General features: G+C 49.9%; 3 non-coding genes across 3 annotated transcripts; all 3 read left to right on the top strand.

Moving 5' to 3' along the window:
• The first annotated feature begins 774 nt into the window (after positions 1 to 774).
• On the top strand, positions 775 to 846 carry TRNAE-UUC (transfer RNA glutamic acid (anticodon UUC)). The gene has a single exon. It is a non-coding gene; the product is annotated as a tRNA-Glu (tRNA).
• Positions 847 to 7,854: 7,008 nt separating this feature from the next.
• Positions 7,855 to 7,939, top strand: TRNAY-GUA (transfer RNA tyrosine (anticodon GUA)). The gene is given in 2 exon segments: positions 7,855 to 7,891; positions 7,904 to 7,939. It is a non-coding gene; the product is annotated as a tRNA-Tyr (tRNA).
• A 597-nt stretch (positions 7,940 to 8,536) lies between these two features.
• TRNAA-AGC (transfer RNA alanine (anticodon AGC)) lies at positions 8,537 to 8,609 on the top strand. Its single transcript has one exon. It is a non-coding gene; the product is annotated as a tRNA-Ala (tRNA).
• Positions 8,610 to 9,610: the final 1,001 nt, after the last annotated feature.

Here is a 9,610-nt window from a genome sequence, read left to right as displayed (position 1 = left end):
TAATAGATCCCTCTGTGTGTAATGACTCTATATAATAGATCCCTCTGTGTGTAATGACTCTATATAATAGATCCCTCTGTGTGTAATGACTCTATATAATAGATCCCTCTGTGTGTAATGACTCTATATAATAGATCCCTCTGCGTGTAATGACTCTATATAATAGATCCCTCTGCGTGTAATGACTCTATATAATAGATCCCTCTGTGTGTAATGACTCTATATAATAGATCTCTCTGTGTGTAATGACTCTATATAATAGATCCCTCTGCGTGTAACGACTCTATATAATAGATCCCTCTGTGTGTAATGACTCTATATAATAGATCCTTCTGAGTGTAATGACTCTATATAATAGATCCCTCTGTGTGTAATGACTCTATATAATAGATCCCTCTGTGTGTAATGACTCTATATAATAGATCCCTCTGTGTGTAATGACTCTATATAATAGATCCCTCTGCTTGTAATGACTCTATATAATATAGGAGCTTCACTTTTTGTATTGAAGAACTGAAATAAATTAACTTTTTGATAATATTCTAATTTTGTGAGAAGCACCTGTACATGAAGTAACAGGCAGCACAAGCCTGTGATGTGGGGCTCCAGCAGCGGCCATCACTTATGTCTGCCAGTTAAACTGAGGCATCTAAATAACATAAGAATATCCAGAATCATCTCCGCAGTTTGGGTCCTGGGTTGGGTCCTGGGTTGGGTCCTGGGTCAGATCAGAGGAGTCTCGGCTCTTTGCTGGTGCTGTGCATTCACAGCTTCTCCCATATGGTCTAGCGGTTAGGATTCCTGGTTTTCACCCAGGCGGCCCGGGTTCGACTCCCGGTATGGGAAGCTGTTTCTTTAGTTTTGGCTGTTACCTTATTATTCTTATAGTCAATGTAAATACTTTTATGCCCAAAAATGACGAAAGTATTCTCGGAGTGATACCTTTATTGGCTAACCAGAAAAAAATAGATAGCGGTGATAGCAGCTGCAGTTTTCTGTCCTTACTGTCTGAACAGATTCAAATGTACCTCAGAGCTTGACTGTAGATGATTGATTATTTTTGTGTGTTTTAGATGAAAGCTGTCCCATCTAAAATATGACGTCCTGTGGGCTTATGGTAAATGTCTGTATGGTGTTGTCTTTAAAGGATATGGTCGTGTCCAGAAAATATATTTGGGATTTTGAGAAGTTGAGAGTGAGCTTGATGGTTGGGTGGAACCTGTTGAAGTTATCATGGAAGGTCAGCAGATCATCTTTTGAGCCTGTCCAGATTATTAGCAGATCATCAATGTAGCGGAAGTATGCTAGATGTTTAATACAGCAAGATGACCAAAACTTCTCCTCTAATTTAGCCATAAACAGGTTGGCATATTGTGGAGACATTTTGCTTTCCATGACGCTGCCCATAGATTGTTGGTATAAATTATTCCCAAAGGAGAAATAATTGTGATGGAGCACAAACCTGATGAATTGCAGAGTTGGTTCTGTGGCCAGATGTTTTTTTTGTAGGAAATGTTTGCATGCTGCAATCCCATCCTCATGAGGAATGTTGGAGTAGAGAGACTCTACATCCATGGTGGCTACTATTGTGTCCTCCGGAAGTGGGTCCAGGGCTTACAATTTGCAGAGAATATCCGTGGTGTCCTGGATATAGATGGGTGTGCGTCTCACCAAGGGTTTCAGAATGTTCTCCACCCAGCCTGAGACATTTTCCATTAATGTCCCAATACCAGAAATGATTGGCCTCCCGGGATTACCTTCTTTATGTATTTTAGGTAACATGATGAAGGTACCTGTTTGGGGATTGTCTGGTATTAGTTCCAGCAGTGAGGATGAAGTAGAATCAAGATCTATTGATGATATGTGTTAGTTCATCTGTGTATTTTTTGGTGGGATCCTCCGGAAGTGGAGTGTAGTCTATAATATACTTAACATCCGGTTCCGTTCAGATGTGTCCGGATCCCTGAATTCCAATCGGCGGAAGTTCGTCGACTGCCATATTGGGACACCCAAGTGATGGGTGTCTCAATATGGAAACCGCTGGTGGTACCAGCCTCTTACGTGGTACCACCAGTGGAACACCGTCGCAAACACGCCGTACACGCCGCACACGCCGCCGCTGGGATCAGCCGAATGATTCACTGACCGCTGCCATCTTTGTACAGGAGGAGCGCTATCTGGCGGCCGTCAGATATACTGAACCTGCGCGAATCCTGCGCAGGTGCAGTGAATCATTCGGCTGATCCCGGCGGCAGATGTGCGACGTGAGAGAGCAGACAAGGGGGAGAGCACATAGGGTACACAGGTCAAACAAGAGATCACATGAGAGGAGAAGACAGCAGATGGGGGAGAGAGAAAGCGTACATGGGGGAGAGAGAGACAGAGCACAGGGGGGAGACAGCTCATACGGGACAGCACATGAGAGGAGAACACATCACAGGAAGGAGAGAGACAGCAGACAAGAGGGAGAGCACATGGGGTACACAGGTCAAACAAGAGATCACATGAGAGGAGAAGACAGCAGATGGGGGAGAGAAAAAGCACACAGGGGGAGAGAGACAGAGCACAGGGGGGAGACAGCTCATACGGGACAGCACCTGAGGGGAGAATACAGCACAGGAAGGAGAGAGACAGCAGACAAGGGGGAGAGCACATGGGGTAGACAGGTCAAACAAGAGATCACATGAGAGGAGAAGACAGCAGATGGGGGAGAGAGAAAGCACACAGGGGGAGAGAGACAGAGCACAGGGGGAGACAGCTCATACGGGACAGTGTAGCACCCCGAGGACTCGGCTGCTACAGGGGTATTGCACCTCGAACCAGAGGTGCGGTATTCCACTCCCGGGTAAGGATGGAGTGTGGAACGGGGCTCAGTTAGCTGCATACACTACACTCACCCCATTTCCGGGGGACAGATCAACGGTACTCCCACCAGATAGATGTGCAGGTACGACAGCGTCTGTCCCTGGCTGGAGTGGGGAGGGGGGAGGAATATCCCAGTGGTGTAGAAGCAGACAGGGGAGGGACTCTGGGCATAGGTAGGAGCCCATTGGGTGCTGGTCACCTGGGCTCGGGTGTCAGAAGGGAGTATAAAAGGTGGGCACCATGATAGAACGGGGGAGAGGTGCAGAGGAGTGCAGTCTGAGAGAGTTCAGCCAGAGAGGGCTGACAGGGAGCTGTGGCTCAGTCCGGGCCCAGCTCCAGAGCCAGGCCTGAAGTGGAGGCCTGAAGCAGAGAGAGAGAGAGAGAAGTAAGAGGAAGAAGGAACATAAACACCAGGAAAGGCCCAGAGACGCAAGAAAAGAGGGAACCCTAAGATCCCACGGAATAACAGGTGAAGGGTTGGCAGAACAGGGTACCGGATCCCAAACTGGTGGAGGCCAATTATCCTTAGCCAGGAACCGGAGGTCGTGGTCAAGTCTTGGCGCGACCCCTCACCATATCCACCAGGAAGGCATACCGTATAGGGTCAGGGAAACCGGGAAAGGCTTCGCCACCAGAAGGCCCGAGGGAGCCGGACAAAGGTGGGTCCCTGGTGGGGACGGCCAGTAGGAAGGAAGAGAGGGGAGCTCTGGACCACGCTCTGGAATTGCCTGGGAGTTGGCCGAATCCCTGACCTGGTGGACGCAGCATGACTCGGGCGGTCTTGACTGCGCACAAGGGACCTGATAAAGAACTGTGAGTAAAGCATTGAAAACTGCAGCTGTACGTCTCACTGATTCCTTGTCGCATTAGCACTATTAGGACGGGGACTACTATAACATCACTACCATCATCCCCTCTTCGCCTGCTGCCCTGGGGCCATACCCCTCCCGTTGGGGGTTATACTATCCACGCTGCACACCCGTACCACCGGCCTCAGCGGTCTACCCTGCAGCGGTGGCTTCACAGCCGCAATCAACGGGTGGCGTAGTCGAACAATATAACATCTTATTCTAAGTTCTGCCACTTGGTTTGACACCCTGGGCACGGACCGGGTCACCGCCACGAGGACTACTACCCCTATCAGATCCGGCTCCGGGTATTCCCCGCATGCGCAACGCTGCACAACATGGCCCAGGGGGTGCGTCAACTTTGGCGTAGTCGGCAGGATCTCGTGCCCGCAACCACCGGGTACTGCGTGCCTGAAGAAAAGTTCACATTTACCTTAAAAAGAAGTCTCCCGCCAATTCCAGAGGATTCCCGCCATCCGTGGAGTTTTCCCGCCATCCGACGCCATCTTCTGCCTTCTTCCCGCCATCCGTGGAGTTTTCCCGCCATTGGACGCCATCTTGAGGACGCCGCGCAGGAAGAAGAGGGGCGTGGACTCCGAAAGCGCGCGAGAACTGAAGCTCCGCCTCACGTCCGGACGTTGCGTAAGGTCCTGGAAGGAGCCCAGCAGACGCCGACGGCACAGGAGCGCGACGGAAGGTCCTCAACCCTGACGATCCACTGCGGAGCCGCGGCCTACGGAAGAGGATCATCGCAAGGTAGGCCACGGTCCACTAGGGGGAAGGAGGATGTCGGATACAGAGGAGAGCTTCACTGCCACAGCCACCTGCCGGAGGGACACCGCGGACGTGATCTCTACCCGGGTGATGTGGTCACCTTCACCCGGCACAAGGGTGCCAAAGGACCATACGCCCTCCACGTTCACAGGCTCACGGAGGAGGAGCTACAGTACCACCAAGAAACAGAGTACATCGAGGGTCCGGACAGACCTGAAGACTACCCGGAAGAACAAGGAGGACACCATTATTAGAGAATGGTAAAGTGGAACTGTATATAGTTACCCGTCGGGGTACAAGGACTCTTGCTGATTGAAGTGTGGTCCCCGTTGGGACTAGTATGGAACTGTTAAAGAACTGTTACCTGTGTGCCCCTAATCCCTAACCAGACTGAGGACTGTGAGCAGCCATTCCCCTATTCCCACTGGCCGAGGACTGAGAGCGGCCATACCCTTGTACATAGTTGCGCTTCTTAAAGCGCCCCCTATTGGTTTTATAAGAACTGCCTTTCTACCTTGGAAGTAGTGTCTGTTGCACTTTACCTGGTCGCAAGTTGCACAGTGGCCGGAGCTCAAGGATATGTGTTGAAAATGTTTGTGTAAAAAAAAAAAATGTCTTATAATGGAAAGTTTAATATGCTGCTAAAATGATAATGCCAAAAGTTTTATATAGTGTTTTACAAAAGAGTTCCGGTGGCATTAGTAGAATGTTTTAAAAATGTTTTATGCCAGTAACGTTAAGAAGAACAGAGTACCTCCCATAAAGGGGATGAGTTCATAGTTAATGTCTTATATGCGAGTGCACTTTAAAAATATTTGTATGATTAAAATGTTTTTATTCTATTCCAGCCCGAGGACGTGCTGTGATTTACCAGGGGGGAATGTAGCACCCCGAGGACTCGGCTGCTACAGGGGTATTGCACCTCGAACCAGAGGTGCGGTATTCCACTCCCGGGTAAGGATGGAGTGTGGAACGGGGCTCAGTTAGCTGCATACACTACACTCACCCCATTTCCGGGGGACAGATCAACGGTACTCCCACCAGATAGATGTGCAGGTACGACAGCGTCTGTCCCTGGCTGGAGTGGGGAGGGGGGAGGAATATCCCAGTGGTGTAGGAGCAGACAGGGGAGGGACTCTGGGCATAGGTAGGAGCCCATTGGGTGCTGGTCACCTGGGCTCGGGTGTCAGAAGGGAGTATAAAAGGTGGGCACCATGATAGAATGGGGGAGAGGTGCAGAGGAGTGCAGTCTGAGAGAGTTCAGCCAGAGAGAGCTGACAGGGAGCTGTGGCTCAGTCCGGGCCCAGCTCCAGAGCCAGGCCTGAAGTGGAGGCCTGAAGCAGAGAGAGAGAGAGAGAAGTAAGAGGAAGAAGGAACATAAACACCAGGAAAGGCCCAGAGACGCAAGAAAAGAGGGAACCCTAAGATCCCACGGAATAACGGGTGAAGGGTTGGCAGAACAGGGTACCGGATCCCAAACTGGTGGAGGCCAATTATCCTTAGCCAGGAACCGGAGGTCGTGGTCAAGTCTTGGCGCGACCCCTCACCATATCCACCAGGAAGGCATACCGTATAGGGTCAGGGAAACCGGGAAAGGCTTCGCCACCAGAAGGCCCGAGGGAGCCGGACAAAGGTGGGTCCCTGGTGGGGACGGCCAGTAGGAAGGAAGAGAGGGGAGCTCTGGACCACGCTCTGGAATTGCCTGGGAGTTGGCCGAGTCCCTGACCTGGTGGACGCAGCATGACTCGGGCGGTCTTGACTGCGCACAAGGGACCTAATAAAGAACTGTGAGTAAAGCATTGAAAACTGCAGCTGTACGTCTCACTGATTCCTTGTCGCATTAGCACTATTAGGACGGGGACTACTATAACATCACTACCATCATCCCCTCTTTGCCTGCTGCCCTGGGGCCATACCCCTCCCGTTGGGGGTTATACTATCCACGCTGCACACCCGTACCACTGGCCTCAGCGGTCTGCCCTGCAGCGGTGGCTTCATAGCCGCAATCAACGGGTGGCGTAGTCGAACAATATAACATCTTATTCTAAGTTCTGCCACTTGGTTTGACACCCTGGGCACGGACCGGGTCACCGCCACGAGGACTACTACCCCTATCAGATCCGGCTCCGGGTATTCCCCGCATGCGCAACGCTGCACAACATGGCCCAGGGGGTGCGTCAACAGCACATGAGGGGAGAACACAGCACAGGAAGCAGAGAGACAGCAGACAAAAGGGAGAGCACATGTGGTAGACAGGTCAAAGAAGAGATCACATGAGAGGAGAAGACAGCAGCTGGGGGAGATAGAAAGCGCACATGGGGGAGAGAGACAGAGCACAGGGAGAGACAGCTCATACGGGACAGCACATGAGGGGAGAACACAGCACAGGAAGCAGAGAGACAGCAGACAAAAGGGAGAGCACATGTGGTAGACAGGTCAAAGAAGAGATCACATGAGAGGAGAAGTCAGCACATGGGGCGAAGAGAGAGTGGATAGGTGGGAGAGCACATGGGGGGGGGGGATTCTCAACACTGCAAAGCCTGCCCCCATCGTGATATTACCGCCCTCCCGATGAGATAGCCTCGGACCTCCATCTAGTATTTTATATCCAAGAAGATTCTAAGGGCCCCGTCACACTAAGCGATGCAGCAGCGATCCCGACAACGATACGACCTGTCAGGGATCGTTGCTGCATCGCTAATACATCGCTGGTGAGCTGTCAAACAGGCAGGCTCACCAGCGATCAGGGGAGCAGCGATATCGTGGAAAGAATCGTTCCACGATGTCCTGCTCCCGTTACCAGCCTGCTGCAAGCAGGAGCAGGCTGGTAACTATGGTAAACATCGGGTTACTAAGTGCGCGTGTGCCCCTAGTAACCCGCTGTTTACCATGGATACCACTCTGCTACGGTGCGCGGGAGCCTCCGTGCACCGTAGCAGAGTGGTATCCATGGTAAACAGCGGGTTACTAAGTGCGCGCGTGCCCCTAGTAACCCGATGTTTACCATAGTTACCAGCCAGATCGTTGGTCCCGCTGGTCACACACAGCGATGTGTGCTGGCCAGCGGGAGGCCAACGACCAAAAAATGGTCCAGGACACTTTGCAACGATCAGCGACCTCACAGCAGGGGCCTGATCGTTGCAAAGTGTCACACACAGCGACATCGCTGGTGAGGTCGCTGGTGAGTCACCAAAACCGTGACACAGCAGCGATATCGCTATGTGAGACGGGGGCTTAACAGTCAGAATCGTATTGTCCAGTAAATAATGTACATGTATAATATATTATAGAAATGTCCAGTATTATGTGACCCATAAACCTGGAGACGCAGTGAGGTGATGACGGCAGGAGAGCTGCAGTTCACAAGCCTTCGATAGCTCAGCTGGTAGAGCGGAGGACTGTAGTGCGGCACAGACATCCTTAGGTCACTGGTTCGATTCCGGTTCGAAGGACATTTTATTACTTATTGTTAGTAGGGTATAATTATCTCTAGAATTAAACTACCATATTACTGATGGGGTCACATTGGCCAAAATATTAATTTTCCTTATGAAAACCCCTTCCCCGCCGGCTTTCTTTATATGGGGCTCCTATTATGGTAATTACGGCTCCTAACTTAATACAGCGCGGATCATCCAGACAGAAGTCGCCTTCTCTGATCACTTTCTTCTAGAATTGATCGCGGTTACAGGAAATCTTCTAAAATAAAATAAATAATTAAAAATCCACATCTGAACGCTGTTGTTTGAGAGATGAGAAACACCAAGCGAGATGTCCTGTCCTGTGAAACAGCGAAATGTTTGTGATTTACAACAACAGCAGCAGGAGGAGCAGCAGAGATCTCTGATCTACCAGCAGAGATCTCTGATCTACCAGCAGACGGGTCCTTGTTCTCGGCCTTCTCTGTGCGGTGAGAACGTCCCTCCTGTCTCTGGGAATCATTGTTACGGCAGAGAGGATTATATAATGTTCTGCTGCCAACCAGCCACTTCACCAAGAAAACATTGCAGTGAAAAGTGTATTGACCTGCCCCTAAGATCTGACAACAAGGGGGATTAGCTCAAATGGTAGAGCGCTCGCTTAGCATGCGAGAGGTAGCGGGATCGATGCCCGCATCCTCCAGTTTTTTATCAAATGAAGCAAGAATTTTATATATTTTTTTTTTCTTTTAGTCTTGATCAACCCACTTAGTCCATGATATATTACATGTCGACTATCACTGGAGAACTACGAGGTCTTACTGTGCAGGAACGTACAACAGCGGAGCAATGGTCAGATGTGGTGACCCCCCCACCCCCACCCCCGAAACACACAGGTTCTTTTTAATATTGTACCTCAGCTCCACTCCCTTCAAACAACCCTTATGAATCTTCATCGAGATGGAAAGCAGAGAAACTCTGTTGTTGGATGTAAATGAGAATAGGGCAGAGATACGTTGTGCGCTTGTTCCACTTGTTTCTACTCATTAGTGTATATATAATGACTGTTTCTGCTCCTCTCTCTCTGCCCTATTCTCATTTAAATGTATTGTGCTGCTTAATTGGTCGTCACTGTTCACACGTTAAAAACGTCTCATAGAAAAAGGACAAAAATAATTTTAAAAAAAATCACAGAAAAAAAAAAACAGCTTTGCCAACCCCAGGTCAGATTGCCAATGCACTAGCAGAATGCAGCAGACCCCCATGATAAAGGTGGGGGCATCACAGGCGCAAAATACTGATGAAAACAGTCACTCACTGACCTACCAAGTCATAGAAGGGGGCTGCCTAGTATTAAACATGCACCCGGATGAGGCTTGTATAGGACGTTGCATGAGGACAGACACCCCAATTCACCAAACCAACACTAAAGGGGCTGGCGTCATCCTGCATAAAAATGCAAAAATGTGCAGTAGACCCTCATGATAAAGACGGGGACAGCACGAGTGCAAAATTCTAATGAGAATCGCCCCCTGCCTGTATCATGGGGTCTCCTGCATTCTACGAGTTCATTAGTAATCTGACTTGGAGTTGGTAAGGTTGGTTTCTTTTCTGTGATTTTTTTTGTCCTCTTGTGTGCCATTTTAAATTTTACTGTAGAGACTTGTAAGTATGAGGACGCTTGACGTGGGTTGCGAGCTTGTG

Source organism: Phyllobates terribilis, unplaced genomic scaffold (genome assembly GCF_046119375.1).
Source record: "Phyllobates terribilis strain yellow unplaced genomic scaffold, ASM4611937v1 Scaffold_3__8_contigs__length_932513732, whole genome shotgun sequence".
Lineage (NCBI taxonomy): Eukaryota > Metazoa > Chordata > Amphibia > Anura > Dendrobatidae > Phyllobates > Phyllobates terribilis.
The sequence above is the reverse complement of the archived record's forward strand: the minus strand, read 5'-3'. Positions and strand labels throughout refer to the sequence as shown.